A 13,693-nucleotide genomic window follows, 5' to 3' on the forward strand; every position below is an offset into this window, starting at 1 on the left:
TATGTAAACACATCACGCCTCATCTTTGGCCGATAGTACTGCCGTTCTAATTTCTCCAGAGTCGAATTCATGTCCCTATGACCACCTGTAATGGCGTCATGGGCATCATGGAGAAGAGCTGCCTGGAATGACTTCATGACACATAGTCGGCCTTTGTAGAAAAGCCAACCATTGCGTATCAGAAAATGGCATGGTCCTGTGGCATCCAATGCCTGTTCCCACTGTGTACCGAATTCCTCGGAATCTGCGTACGTGTGCTTCATGTCTTCTAGTCCTATACCAACAAGGTCAAGTCTAGTGGTCTGAATCGCAGATACGTGTCCCTTCCTGCTCAAAGCATCGGCCACTGGATTGGCCTTTCCTGGAAGGTACTCAATCATGCCACCGAACTGCTGGAATATCTGACTCCAGCGGTGTTGTCGATCACTCCACTGTGCACTTGGCATCGTCTGAATCCAGCGCAATGCCTGATGGTCAGTGCGAACCTTGAAGTCACGGCCATACAGGAAATGTTTCCAATGTTTCAAGGCCTGTATAACTGCTAGGAGTTCACAATCATAGACTGAGTAGTTCTTTTCGGCGGGCAGTAACCTACGAGACATGTAAGCTACCGGATGACCATTCTGTTGCAATACACCTCCAATTGCGATGTTACTCGCATCAGTGATCACTGAAATGGTTCGTCCCACGAGGCAAGGGCTAAACAAGGCGCTTCTAACAAAGCCACCTTGAGGTTCTGGAATGCCTCCAACGCTCGTGGAGTCATTCGAATCTTTTGCCTTCTGGTTTTCACTCCCTTTAGCAGATCGGTGAGATCTGCTGAGAGATCAGAAAACTTGTCAATGTGGGTGGAATATGCCTGGCATATACCCACAAATGATCTAATGTCATAAGCAGTCTGAGGTACTTCCCAGTTAACAATCTCGGCCACTTTAGCCGGATCAAGTCGAATGCCTTCGGCACTAATTATATATCCCAAGTAATGTACCTAGAACAGATAAAATTCTGACTTCTTTTCATTGACATAGAGCTCGTTGCTTTCCAGCAACTTAAAGACTTTCTCCACATCAATGTCATGCTGCTCAACTGTAGCTGAAAATATGAGTATGTGGTCCAGAAATATGAACACACACTCTCCAATCAACTCCCGGAAAATACGCATCATCATGCGGTTAAATGTAGCTGGGGCGTTCGTCAATCCAAATGGCATGACCACAAATTCATAGTGGGCCCGTTCTGTACGGAAGGCTGTCTTGGGGATGTCCCCCTCAACAATCCGTACCTGGTGGTACCCACTCTTTAAATCCAGTTTTGAGAACACCTTTGCTCCATTCAGCCTCTCGAGAATATAGTCAATTCGAGGCATCGGAAATCTGCTCTTGATAGTCAGCTTGTTGAGTGCACGATAATCGACACACAACCGAGAAGACCCATCTTTCTTCTTGACAAACAAGATCGGTGCTGCAAATGGTGACACGCTGGGGCGGATGAAGCTAGCTTGCAATAATTCTTGGAGTTGGCGGTCCAACTCCGATTCCATTGCCTTAGAAAGGCGATATGGAAACTTGCTCGGGGGTTCCGAGCCTGGGAGGAGGTCAATCTTGTGATCCTCCGATCTGGACGGGGGGAGCTGGGGAGGGAGACTGTCCCGAAGAAAAATCTTCTGGAACTTTTCATGGAGAATCGAGTACTTCTCGGAAGCACTGGCCACCGTCTGGGCTGTCTGGATGTAAATCATCGCACACTGTGCGCCTTTCCTTACTGCTCGCTTAGCCTGCAAGTGGCTTATGAGCGGAAAGTTTGGAATACCTGGCTCACACTTAATGGTCACCGGGGTGTTTGACACATTCCGATCGATCTGGAACGTGTGCTTGTCCCACTTGACATCAGGAAGAAACTTGTGAAACCACTGGATACCCAAAATTATGTCTGCTCCTACAAGAGGGGCAACCATAAAGTCACGCACAAACTCTATGCCCTGAATCACTAACTTAGCACCTAGAGCTTCATACTTGACGCTCGTTGTCATACCTGTGCTAAAACCCTCAACCTGTTTGTCCACCGGAGCCAGCTCGAAACGGGCACGCCTAGCGGCCTGTTCCGTGACCACATCCTCCGTGCTGCCGCTGTCAAACAAGACAACGACTCTCTGGCCACCTATGTAGCCAAAGGACTTGAGCAATTCGTTGCGCTCATACTCCTGGTCATGGGCGCCCTTCTGCTTATCTTCGAGCTCCCGGCTAATAATTGCTCCAATTGAAGCACCAGGGGTTGAAGAACTAGGGGTAGCCGCCGCTGGGGTCTGTGTGGGAGCTGTGCTCACCACGGAAGCTGTGGAGGCGGCGGCGGCCTTTGGAGGCTTCTTCGGACAATCTCGAGAAGTATGTCCTTTTGTGTGACAAAAGAAACATCTACCCTCCTCCTTGTACTGAGAAAGCTCCTCAGCACTCAACTTGCCACCTGTCTTGCCTGCCTCCGCTTTTTGGTCTGGAGTAAGCTTAGACGCATTGTTCGAGTTCTTGGAGCCAGAGGCTCCCGGGCTCTGTCCTGGGGAAGACCCCGTCTAGTTCTGGCTTTTGCCCCCCGAGGCGTTAGCCTTGGGAGAAGCCGGTGTTAGAAGTCATCTCCTGTCTATTTGTATACACCAGGGCCTCTGTTGTGGGTGTGCCCGCCCGTATATCATTTTTCCACACTCCCCGTATTTTTTCCCTATTTTTCCCATTTTTTCTAGTGGTGGGAGGGCTGCCAGATGATGCCAGGAGCACCCCAATGCTGGCCGACTGGACTTTCTTCAGGCATGGGCATCAGGGCTGCTGGCCGACTGCTTTTCTCCAATCGTGGGCATCAGTGCTTGTACTAGCGAGCACTTTGCAGTAGATATCACTGCTCATAAGGTTCTCACAGCACTGGGTTATGGTGGCCCACTTTAATGGCCTGACACTGCTGAGTATGTAAAACAATGTGATGAATGCCAACATGTAGTGATTCCTCATTTCAAGGATCACATGCCCTTGAGCCCCATCGTGTCCTTACAACTATTCAAGAAATAGGGCATAAACTTTGTAGGACTTATCAGTCCGACAGCCAAATACACTCAAACCAAATATATAATTGCTGCCAATGGACTAATGCACCAAGTGGGTAGAAGCTCGTGCAACCCCCGCAAAGCTAATGCACGATCAACGGCAGCTAAATTTCTCTATGAGTTGGTGATCACATGCTTCGGTTGCCCTCTCAAGCTTGTCAACGATAATGGCCTCATGGAGTGCCCCTCAGCCCCCACCACTTCCTCATTCAGTTTTTCGGGATCTTGTGTATAGAGAAGAGTTTACACACCTATCTCTCTGTGTTTCTTGTGCTGATTATTTTCTGCAGTCTACTTGCTCTTGTATACCCAAGTTTGGTTGTCATTTCCGCTGCATATTCTGACATGGTATCAGAGCCCTAGGCTCTAGGAGATCTTGGGCGTTTTTCTGAGCAAGAGGGGGAGCAACAGGTTGCTGATTGGTGGACTGTTTTGGGCTGAACGGGAAGAGGAGGTGCAAGAGGAAGGCGGGCAAAGGTGCTGGACAGCCACTTGCAGATTTTCAGATTTTTTTTTCCCACCCACGCACCCTTTCAGGTTACTCTCCGTGATGGCAGATTTACTAGAGATGGCTGAGAAGCACGTGAAGATTCCGACTCTCCCCACGTTCCCAGTGGATCGTCAGTTGGACGGGTCCAATTACGGCATCTGGAAGGTCATGATGGAGTCAGTTCTGGAGTCATATGACCTTGCTGATTTTATTATCATAGGGGTGCCACGGCCGGAAGCTGAGGAAGGGGAGTTATTATCGACGAGGAAGGACCGAGAGGCACAGGCACACATGTGGGACCGTGTCAACGCCAGGGTCCGGTCGTTTATTTTCCTCAATTGCACACCACAGGTGATCAACCATGTGAAGCACATGACGCTGGCGAGAGGCATATGGGAGCACTTGGCTTCTTTGTACAAAAGGGTGTCACCCATGAAGAGGATATCCTTGGAAGTGCAGATGCGGGTTATGAACCCTGCAAAGTCCTCGACGATGCGGGAACACATTAACAAGCTGCAGGCCCTTCAACAGGAAGTCCTTCAAGCTGGGAAAGAGATCTCATCCGAAGATATGGCCATCACGTTACTTTCCCACTTGCCTGGTCAGTATTCTGCTTTCTATTCCTCGTTGATCACGAGTGGCAGGCTCAGCACCATTACTTGGGAGGAGCTTGTGCCAATGGTCTTGGACCAGGAGGAACGTTTCACGAACCCTCCTCACGGCGGAGGTTCGGAGGCCTTAACTGGCCAACGGCGGTCGAAAGGCCGTAATACCAACAAGGGCAAAGGGAAGGCTTCACCGGAGAAGTCTTCTGAGAAGAAGCCTGATCCAGAACGAGAGAAGCTGAAGGTCGAAAGATAGTGTAATGATTGTGGCGAGAAAGGCCACTACTGGAGGAAGTGCCCTAAGCGGACAGGGAAGAGTGCTGATTCCTCAGCCTCAGCTGCGAAGACTCCGGCATTTATGCACTTGGAGATGGTGGACTCCGATGCTTCATCATCTTCGAGCGAGGAGGCAGTTGGCTTCACCGTGAAAGATACCCGGGAATGGATTCTCGACAGTGGTGCTTCCAGGCACATGACTCCATCCCGTGACTTCTTTCTGGATCTGAAACGGCAGTCAGGTCGTATCTTTATTGGCGATAACTCCACTATTCCAATTCATAGTGAGGGCCGGATGGAGATTATTCCCGACGGCAAGGGGGGCAAGCATGCTTCCCGTGTTCTTTATGTCCCTGCTCTGGGTTTTCATCTTCTGTCAGTGCATGAGGTATGCAAGATTGGCTTTCGGGTGGAATTTGAGGAGCATTCAGTTGCTCTAAGGGACCGTGAGACAGGCAAAGTTGTTTGGGAAGGCGGTGTGGAGAATGGCATCTACAAGCTCTCTGCACTCTCCTCATTGACAGGCTCTCAGGTCGGAGATTTGTGGCACTTTCGTTTTGGCCACTTAAATGTGGATGCTTTGCGGCGCACCTTCCGGGACCAGATGGTGGTTGGCTTGCCAGATGGTAATAGGCAAGGACGTTGCAGTTCTTGCATACGTGGTAAGCAGCACAGGGAATCCTTTCCGAAGCAGGCTTCCAGGCGGGCTTCAGAACCATTGGAGTTGATTCACACTGACTTGTGTGGACCACAGCAGATACCATCCTTGGGAGGATCTCTCTACTTCATGCCGCTTGTTGATGATTGTACCAGATTCACGTGGGTCTACTTTCTTTCTCAGAAGGACCAGGCTTTTGCTCGGTTCAAGGATTGGCACGTGATGGTGGAGAAAAGAGTCTGGATTTCAGGTCAAGACTCTCAGGGCTGACAAAGGAGGTGAATTCTCCTCGACTGTATTTTTCCGGTTTTGTGCAGATCATGGCATCAAGAGGGAATTGGCCAATACCGGATCGCCTTCGGAGAATGGAGTTGTTGAACGTAAGAACAGGACTGTGGTGGAGATGGCGAGGACCATGCTGGAGCATCGTGATCTTCCTCGTCCACTTTGGGGTGAGGCTGTGGCAACAGCTGTCCATACCATTAACCGCTCTCCGACGACTTCTGTACCCCATATGACTCCATTTGAGGCATATTTTGGCAGGAAACCCGATGTCTCGCACTTTCGTGTCTTTGGGAGTGACGCGTATGTACATATTCCAAAGAAGCAGAGGGGGAAGCTTGACTCCAAGTCCCGCAAGCTGGTATTTGTGGGGTATAACTCTCTTTCCAAGGGATACAGGTTGTATGATCCAGAGAGGAACGAGATTGTTGTCAGCCGGGATGTGGTCTTTGACGAGCATGTTCCAGCATCCACTGTCGAGGAGCCACCACTTCTTGGAGATCTAGAGGAGTCTGATGATGATTCCCAGTCTACCACTCCAGTTGATCCACCTCAGTCATCACAGGAGGTTGAGCCCGCAGCTGGAGTTGAACCCCCGCGACCACAGGAGGCTCCACGATCTGTTCGAGTACCTAGGTGGTTGTTAGACACCCTTCAGGAGTCGGGTGTCACGGAGCTACCCTTCGAGTGGACCACAGAGGACGACCCTCGAAGATCACATCGAGTCCGAGATAAAAGCAACGCGGCGGAGCTTCTTCAGGTGAACTATGCTTTGAGGTCTCGTATCATGCGGGACAAAGAGCCCACTTCCGTAAAGGAAGCCCTTTCACAGGATACTTGGAGGGAAGCCATGCAGGTGGAACTTGATGCCATCGAGAAGAACAACACTTGGGAGTTGGTACCGAGGCCGTCGAAGCGGTCAGTCATTGGTGTCAAATGGGTCTTTAATACCAAGTACGCAGCTGATGGGTCGGTGGACAAACACAAAGCCAGGCTCGTGGCTAAAGGTTATGCTCAGCGGCCAGGCATCGACTACGAGGATACCTTTGCACCGACAGCGCGGATGACCACGATTCGGACCGTTCTTGCCCTTGCTTCTTCTCAGAGGTGGCCCGTGTACCAGATGGATGTAAAATCTGCGTTCCTTAATGGTGACCTGCAGCAGGAGGTGTACGTTGAGCAGCCTCCAGGCTTTATTGTTCCAGGATCAGAAGGGATGGTTTACAGGTTACGTAAGGTCTTGTATGGTCTTAAGCAGGCTCCAAGGGCTTGGAATCAGAAGATCGATTCCTTCTTTATTCGGACTGGATTTCAGAGATCGGTTGCAGATCCGAACCTGTATCTCTTTCGGGAACGCGGCATGGTCACACTTATCATCCTTTATGTGGATGATCTCATTCTCACCGGCGGTCATGTGGAGCACATTGGAGTGACGAAGGCTGCCTTGTCAAAGGAGTTTGAGATGACCGACTTAGGCTTACTCCACTTCTTCTTGGGATTGGAGATCTGGCAGACCCAGAGGGGGTTTTTCGTCTCTCAGCAGCGGTATGTTCATGAGTTGCTTGAGGCCTTTGGGATGGAGAACTGCAAGCCTATTACTTCGCCGATGGACCCGAACACAAAGTTAACCGTTACAGATCCTTGTGAGCCAGTGATGCCTCGCAGTACCGGAAGTTGGTTGGTTCATTGATCTGGTTGCTGAACACCAAATTGGACTTGAGCTTGGGCTGTTGAGCTCTTTTATGCAGACGCCATTGAAGACTCATTGGGACGCAGGATTGCGGATCTTGCGGTATCTGCAGAGTACGAAGGATCTGGGACTCTTTTACACAGGAGGGAATGGAGTCAAGCTCCAAGGTTGGAGTGACTCAGATTGGGGAGGAGATCCAGACATGAGGAGATCTACTTCAGGATACACTTTTACCCTCGGCTCAGGAGCAGTTTCTTGGAGCAGCAAGAAGCAGCCAACTATTGCCCTTTCTTCGACAGAGACAGAGTATCTGGCTGCTTGTGGTGCTGCTTGTGAGGTTGTATGGCTGCGGAGGCTGCTAGGCAAGATTGGGTTTCCACAGAGGGAGCCCACAGTCATCCAGTGTGATAACCAGAGTTGTATAGCTATTGCTCGGAACCCGGTTTTCCATGCTCGGACCAAGCATATAGAGATACAGTATCACTTTGTACGTGAGAAGATCTTGGCGGGTGACATCTTGCTACTTTATTGTTCGACGGAGGACAATGCGGCGGACCTCTTCACGAAGTCTCTACCTCAGGCTACGCTCAGGCGGCACTCCAGCTCCCTGGGGTTGGTTTCACAGCCAGGAGCTGAGAGGGGGTGTTAGAAGTCATCTCCTGTCTAGTTGTATACACCAGGGCCTCTGTTGTGGGTGTGCCCGCCCGTATATCATTTATCCACACTCCCCGTATTTTTTCCCTATTTTTTCCATTTTTTCTAGTGGTGGGAGGGCTGCCAAATGATGCCAGGAGCACCCCAATGCTGGCCGACTGGACTTTCTTCGGGCGTGGCATCAGGGCTACTGGCCGACTGCTTTTCTCCAGTCGTGGGCATCAGTATGCTGGCCGACTGCTGTTTTATCAGTCGTGGGGTTTTTTCCAGTCGTGGGCACTCTCTGTAGCTAGTCGACTGTCCTCATGGAGTTGTATATATTGCCCCTCAGCCCCCACCACTTCCTCATTCAGTTTTTCGGGATCTTGTGTATAGAGAAGAGTTTACACACCTATCTCTCTGTGTTTCTTGTGCTGATTATTTTCTGCAGTCTACTTGCTCTTGTCTACCCAAGTTTGGTTGTCATTTCCGCTGCATATTCTGACAGCCGGCTGGGAAGTCTTGGGCTTATACGCACCTCCCATTGGATTTGCGTGTCCAGGCCATACAAAAACTGCCCTTTCTTGTCCGTATCAGATAAGCCTAATTGCAAACACAAGGTCGAAATTTTATTGGCAAACTGAAGGACTGGTTGCGCGTTCTGACGCGCTCCCCTGAACTCGTCTTCGAGTCGCTCAAGGTAGTGGGGCAGTAGAAACCGCTGCTTAAGGTCGCGGACGAACTCGTCCCAAACATAAGCTGCCATACCTGCTCTGGTGTGGGCATGAGCCCATTGAGTCCACCAAGGAATGGCCTCACCTTCCAAGTACCAACTAGCTAAGATCACTTTGTCAGTATCTGTTTTCCTAACTGCGGCGAAGTAAGCTTCAAATTGATGTAACCATGAATACAGAGTTGTGGGATCGAGTTTACCATTATACTTACTGAAATTCATTTTCTCGGGAAAATGATTCGAGGGCGCCACCGGTGTCAATCTGGCGTCCAAAGCTCTGAGGTAACGCTCGTGTTCCACGCGTCGCATGGCGTCTTCTCGTTGTCGAATCTCCAATGCACGCATCTGCAACTCAAGCAAGGAGCTTGGCTGCGGCTGTGACCCCGCGAGAGGGTCCCTGTGACGAGGATCTGGTATCTGGGATACGGAAGGAGAGGGAGGAGGAGATGGAAAACGCGACGCTGGAGAGCGAGAACGCTCCTCCAGAGCCAAGATCCGCGCCTTATGCTCATCCAACTTGGCTGTCTGGTCTGCGATTGCTCGCATCATCTGCTGGAACATGTCTGTGACACTCAAGCCTGGTGCCCTAGCTGGGCTACCTGGTGCACTCTGGTCCCATGGTTCTGGTTCTCTCTCGTCGCCAAAGCTCGCCGTAGCGGAAAAATGCAATTCCTTTCCGGAACGCAATCTGACCATCCACTATCTGTGTGGGAGACTTCCGGAGGCTTCCGGAGGCTAAAAACCAACCGTCCTTCGAGGGACAGGAGTCACTCCGAAAGGGGTAGTCCACCGGCGTCTAAAAACCAACCACACGAGCGAAAAAATTTTCTGGTTTTCTTTGCTGAATCTTTGTCCTTGAAGTAGGCTCTGATACCATATTAATGCGGAAGCTTCGGAGAAGGATCGGTACTTCAAAACTCAGAAATCAGCACTCTTTTTGCGACGGAATTAATGCACAAACTGAAAGGAGATGTGCAGAAAATAGAGAGAGAAGGGGGAGATGGAGAGGACACAGTATTGGGTCCCAATTACCCTCTGTAGGGCCCCCACCACGGATGGTGTATTTGCTTTATTAGAATGATGTAAATCTGAAAACAAATACAGAAAACTTGACCTTTTCTTGGCTGGAAAATCCTGCCCTTGACCTTTAGAAGTCCACCCCTTTGCTTGGCAATCTCCTTGGCTTGACTGGCCCTTGATTGGCTTGAGCACTTGGTGAAAACTGAGATGAATGATGGGATTATGGCCTCCACTATTTATACTCCTCCTGAGGAGCAGTCGGCCAGCTGAAAAAACAAGCTATGTCCCACGACTGGTGAAATTCAGCAATAAATGCTGAATTAAATCCCAAAAAATACTACCTTTTTTTCCTAACAGGCTGAAAGTGATGTGCCTGCTTCTGATTGGCTGGACACCACTTTTGTCCACAATCCCAAGGCTGGGCAGCCTGTATGGGCTGCCCCATACATGCCCTACAACCATATAAAGGCTGTAATCTCCTAGAGATTGCCTAATCTGTGCCCTAGGGCTGTCCTACAACCCCTCCATGGCTGGTGGGTTCAGCTTGGGCCTTCCTGGCCCTCATGGGGGTGGTTCTACACCATTCCCATGCCCACACTCAGATCCGGGGTAGCCCTATGGGCTGGCCCCTTGTCCTAAACATAATCTACTCAGTGATCTGGCATCCGGTACCATACCAGATACACAGAACCACTGACATCATTCTAGAGGGAGACTCACAGCGCGGACTGGCACTGTTTCATGTGCAGGACAGTGCACACCTGACCTTGGACTCATGTGCAGGACAATGCACACCTGACCTCGGACGACTAAGATGGATCCCTGGCTGACTCGTCCCGGACTGGGCTCACATGGGACCAGTTCACCATCCCAGGTCCTGCACCTTCTGTACAGAAATGTCTACGTGGCATCCAAGTGCGGGATGCACGTGACAAATACAATAACTAACCTTGGCCACCCTTTTATAGGCTCTTGGCCGGTCATCGGGCGTCCACACTTGACCGCCCGCCCGTCCATACTTGGGTGCCCGCCCGTTAGTATTTCCCTAACTCAGCTCGTCAATCAGCCTGCCTAGTTCCAAGCTTCCCCAAGCCTCGAAACTAGTCTTGCATGCGTATAGCACACGGTAGATACACTGTGCACATGACAGTGAGTCCCTCGGTCTTGAAACTTCATGAGGAACTGTCTTTGTCTTCGGCTTGAGCCATGTTTGAAGCGGTGCAAAAGAATCTGTTCTAGAATCATCACTTCAGTTTCATCAACTATGTCTCGTTCCGCTTCGTCTTTAACTTCTGAAGGGATTGGACCTACAGATGGTTTTAGCCAATTGACATGGAACACATTGTGCATAGTCCAGCTCGGAGGTAGCTTCAATTTCATTACACCTCATTGATCTTTCTCTACATAGGAAATGGTCCAAAGCCCGTGAACGATAACTTTGGGCATCACTTGTCCATCTGTTTCAGTCTTTACTTCGTAATCCGAAGATAAACCCAATCTCCTTCCAAGAACTTCACATCCCTTCAGTCTTTATTGGCCTGTCAAGTGTAGGCCTCTTGCGCCTAAGCCAACTTGTCTTTAACTGATTCTAAAATCTCATCGTAAGACTCCGTCATTCTCTTCGCTTTAGGTACTGAAGACGAGGTTCTAGTCAATAGCGACTTAAATGGTCTTCCAAACACTGCATCTCACCTCATTCTTGGCCAATAATATTGCTTTTCTAGATTCTCCAAAGTCGAATTCATGCCCCTGTGACCACTAGTGATGGCATCATGGGCGTCGTGAAGAAGAGATGCCCTGAACTACTTCATGACATAAAGTCGGCCTTTGTAAAAAAGCCAACTATCTCGTATCAAAAAGTTGCATGGTGCTGTGGCATCCAATGCCTGCTCCCATTGTACCGAATTCCTCAGAATCCGCGTACGTGTGCTGCATGCATCAAGTCCCATATTAATAAGGTCGAGTCTAGTGTTCTGAATCAAGGTCATTGTTTCCTTCTTGCTCAAAGCATCGGCCACTGGGTTGGCCTTTCCTGGAAGGTATGCGATCATACCACCAAACTTCTGGAAGATTTGGCTCCAACGGTGCTGACGGTCATTCCATCGTGCACTTGGCATTGTTGGAATCTAGCGTAATGCCTGATGGTCAATGCGAACCTCAAATTCTCGACCATAAAGAAAATGCTTCCAATGTTACTGCTAGGAGTTCTTGATCATAGACCAAGTAATTCTTTTGTGCAAGCAGTAACTTACGGGACATGTAAGCTACTAGATGGCCATTTTGTTGTAACACAGCTCCAATCGCGATGTTACTCGCATCGGTGATTACTTAGAACTGCTCGTCTCACAAGGCAAGCGCTAGACAAGCAGCTTCTGACAAAGCCACCTTGAGATTCTTGAATGCCTCCAAAGCTTGTGGAGTCATTCCGATCCGCTGCCTTCTAGTCTTGACACCCTTAAGCAGATCTGTAAGATCCGCCAAGAGGTCAAAGAATCTATCAATGTGGGTCGAGTATGCTTGGCATATGCCCACAAAGGATCAAATGTCGTATGCAGTCTGTGGTATCTCCCAATTGACTATCGCGGCTACCTTGGCTGGATCAAGTCGAATGTCCTCAGCACTGATTATGTATCCAAGGTAGTGAACCTCAAACAGATAAAATTCCAACTTCTTCTCATTGACATGGAGCTCATTGCTTTCCAGCAACTTTAAGACTTTCTCCACATCAATGTCATGCTACTCAATCGTAGCTGAAAATACCAGTATGTAGTTCAAAAATATGAACACACTTTCCAATCAAGTCCCTGAAGATCTGCATCATCATGCGGTTGAATGCAGCTGGGGCGTTCGTCTAGCCAAAAGGCACTACCACAAATTCATAGTGGGCCCATTCTGTACAGAAGGCTATCTTGGGAATGTCCCCTTCAACAATCCTCACCTAGTGGTACCCACTCTTTAAATCCAGTTTTGGGAACACCTTAGTCCCATTCAACCTCTCGAGAATGTAATCTATTTGAGGCATCGGGAACTTACTCTTGATAGTCAACTTATTAGCACGATAATCATCACATAATCGGGAAGAACTGTCTTTTTTCCTGATGAACAAGATCGGGACTATAAATGGCAACACACTAGGGCGTATGAAGCTAGATTGCACCAGTTCTTGGAGTTAGCGATCCAACTCCAATTCCATTGCCTTGGACAAGCGATATGGAAACTTTCTCAAGGGGTATGAGCTTGGAAGGAGGTCTATCTTGTGGTCCTCCGGTCTAGACGAGGGGAGCTAGGAAGGGAGCTTATCCAGAAGAAAATTCTTCTAGAACTTTTCATGGAGAGCCTGGTACTTCTCTGAAGCACGGGCCACCGTCTAGGCAGTCTAGATATAAATCATCGCACATTGTGCGCCTTTCCAGATTTCTCATTTACCCTGCAAGTGGCTTATGAGAGGAAAGCTCGGGATTCCTGGCTCACCCTCAATGGTCACTGGGCTTTGAACACATTCCAGGTAATCCGAAAAGTGTGCCAGTCCCAATCAATGTCTAGCTTTAACTTGTGAAACCATTGAATTCCAAGAATTATGTCTGCTCCTACAAGAGAGGCAACCATAAAACCTCGCACAAACTCTATGCCCTGAATCACTAGCTTGGCATCTTGAGCTTCAAACTTGATGCTAGTTGTCATGCCTGTGCTAAAACCCTCAACCTTCTTGTCTACCGAAGTCAGCATGAAGCAGCCTTGCCGAGCGGCTATTCCGTGACCACATCCTCCATGCTGCCACTATCAAACAAGACAATGACTCTCTCGCCACCTATGTAGCCAAAGGTCGTGAGCAATTCGTTGCGCTGATACTCCTCGTCTTGGACGCCCCTCTGCTTATCTTCGAGCTCCCAGCTAACAATTGCACCAACCGAAAATCTGGAATCCAACGAACTAGGGACGGTCGCTGGGGTTTGTGTGGGACCAAGGCTTACCAGGGAAGTCGTGGAGGCTGCGGTGGTAGCTTGTGTTCACACGTTTATCCCGCCCCAAGACACTAAGGTTGGCAAGGTGTCATGTGCATGCACATGTACATGCTAAATCCCAATGTTAATCCCCGAAGGGGCAGCAGCAGATAAAGACCAGATTTTGGAGCTTCAGCAACTATAAAAGGCATGGAAGGTAGTGGGATGGACTAGGCTTTGTCGGCCAGCAAATGATGAACTTATCAGGTGGTGTCGACTA

The sequence above is a fragment of the Cibotium barometz genome, chromosome 50 (assembly GCF_041138505.1).
Source record: "Cibotium barometz isolate CiBa-2024 chromosome 50, ASM4113850v1, whole genome shotgun sequence".
In the NCBI taxonomy this organism is placed as follows: Eukaryota; Viridiplantae; Streptophyta; class Polypodiopsida; order Cyatheales; family Cibotiaceae; genus Cibotium; species Cibotium barometz.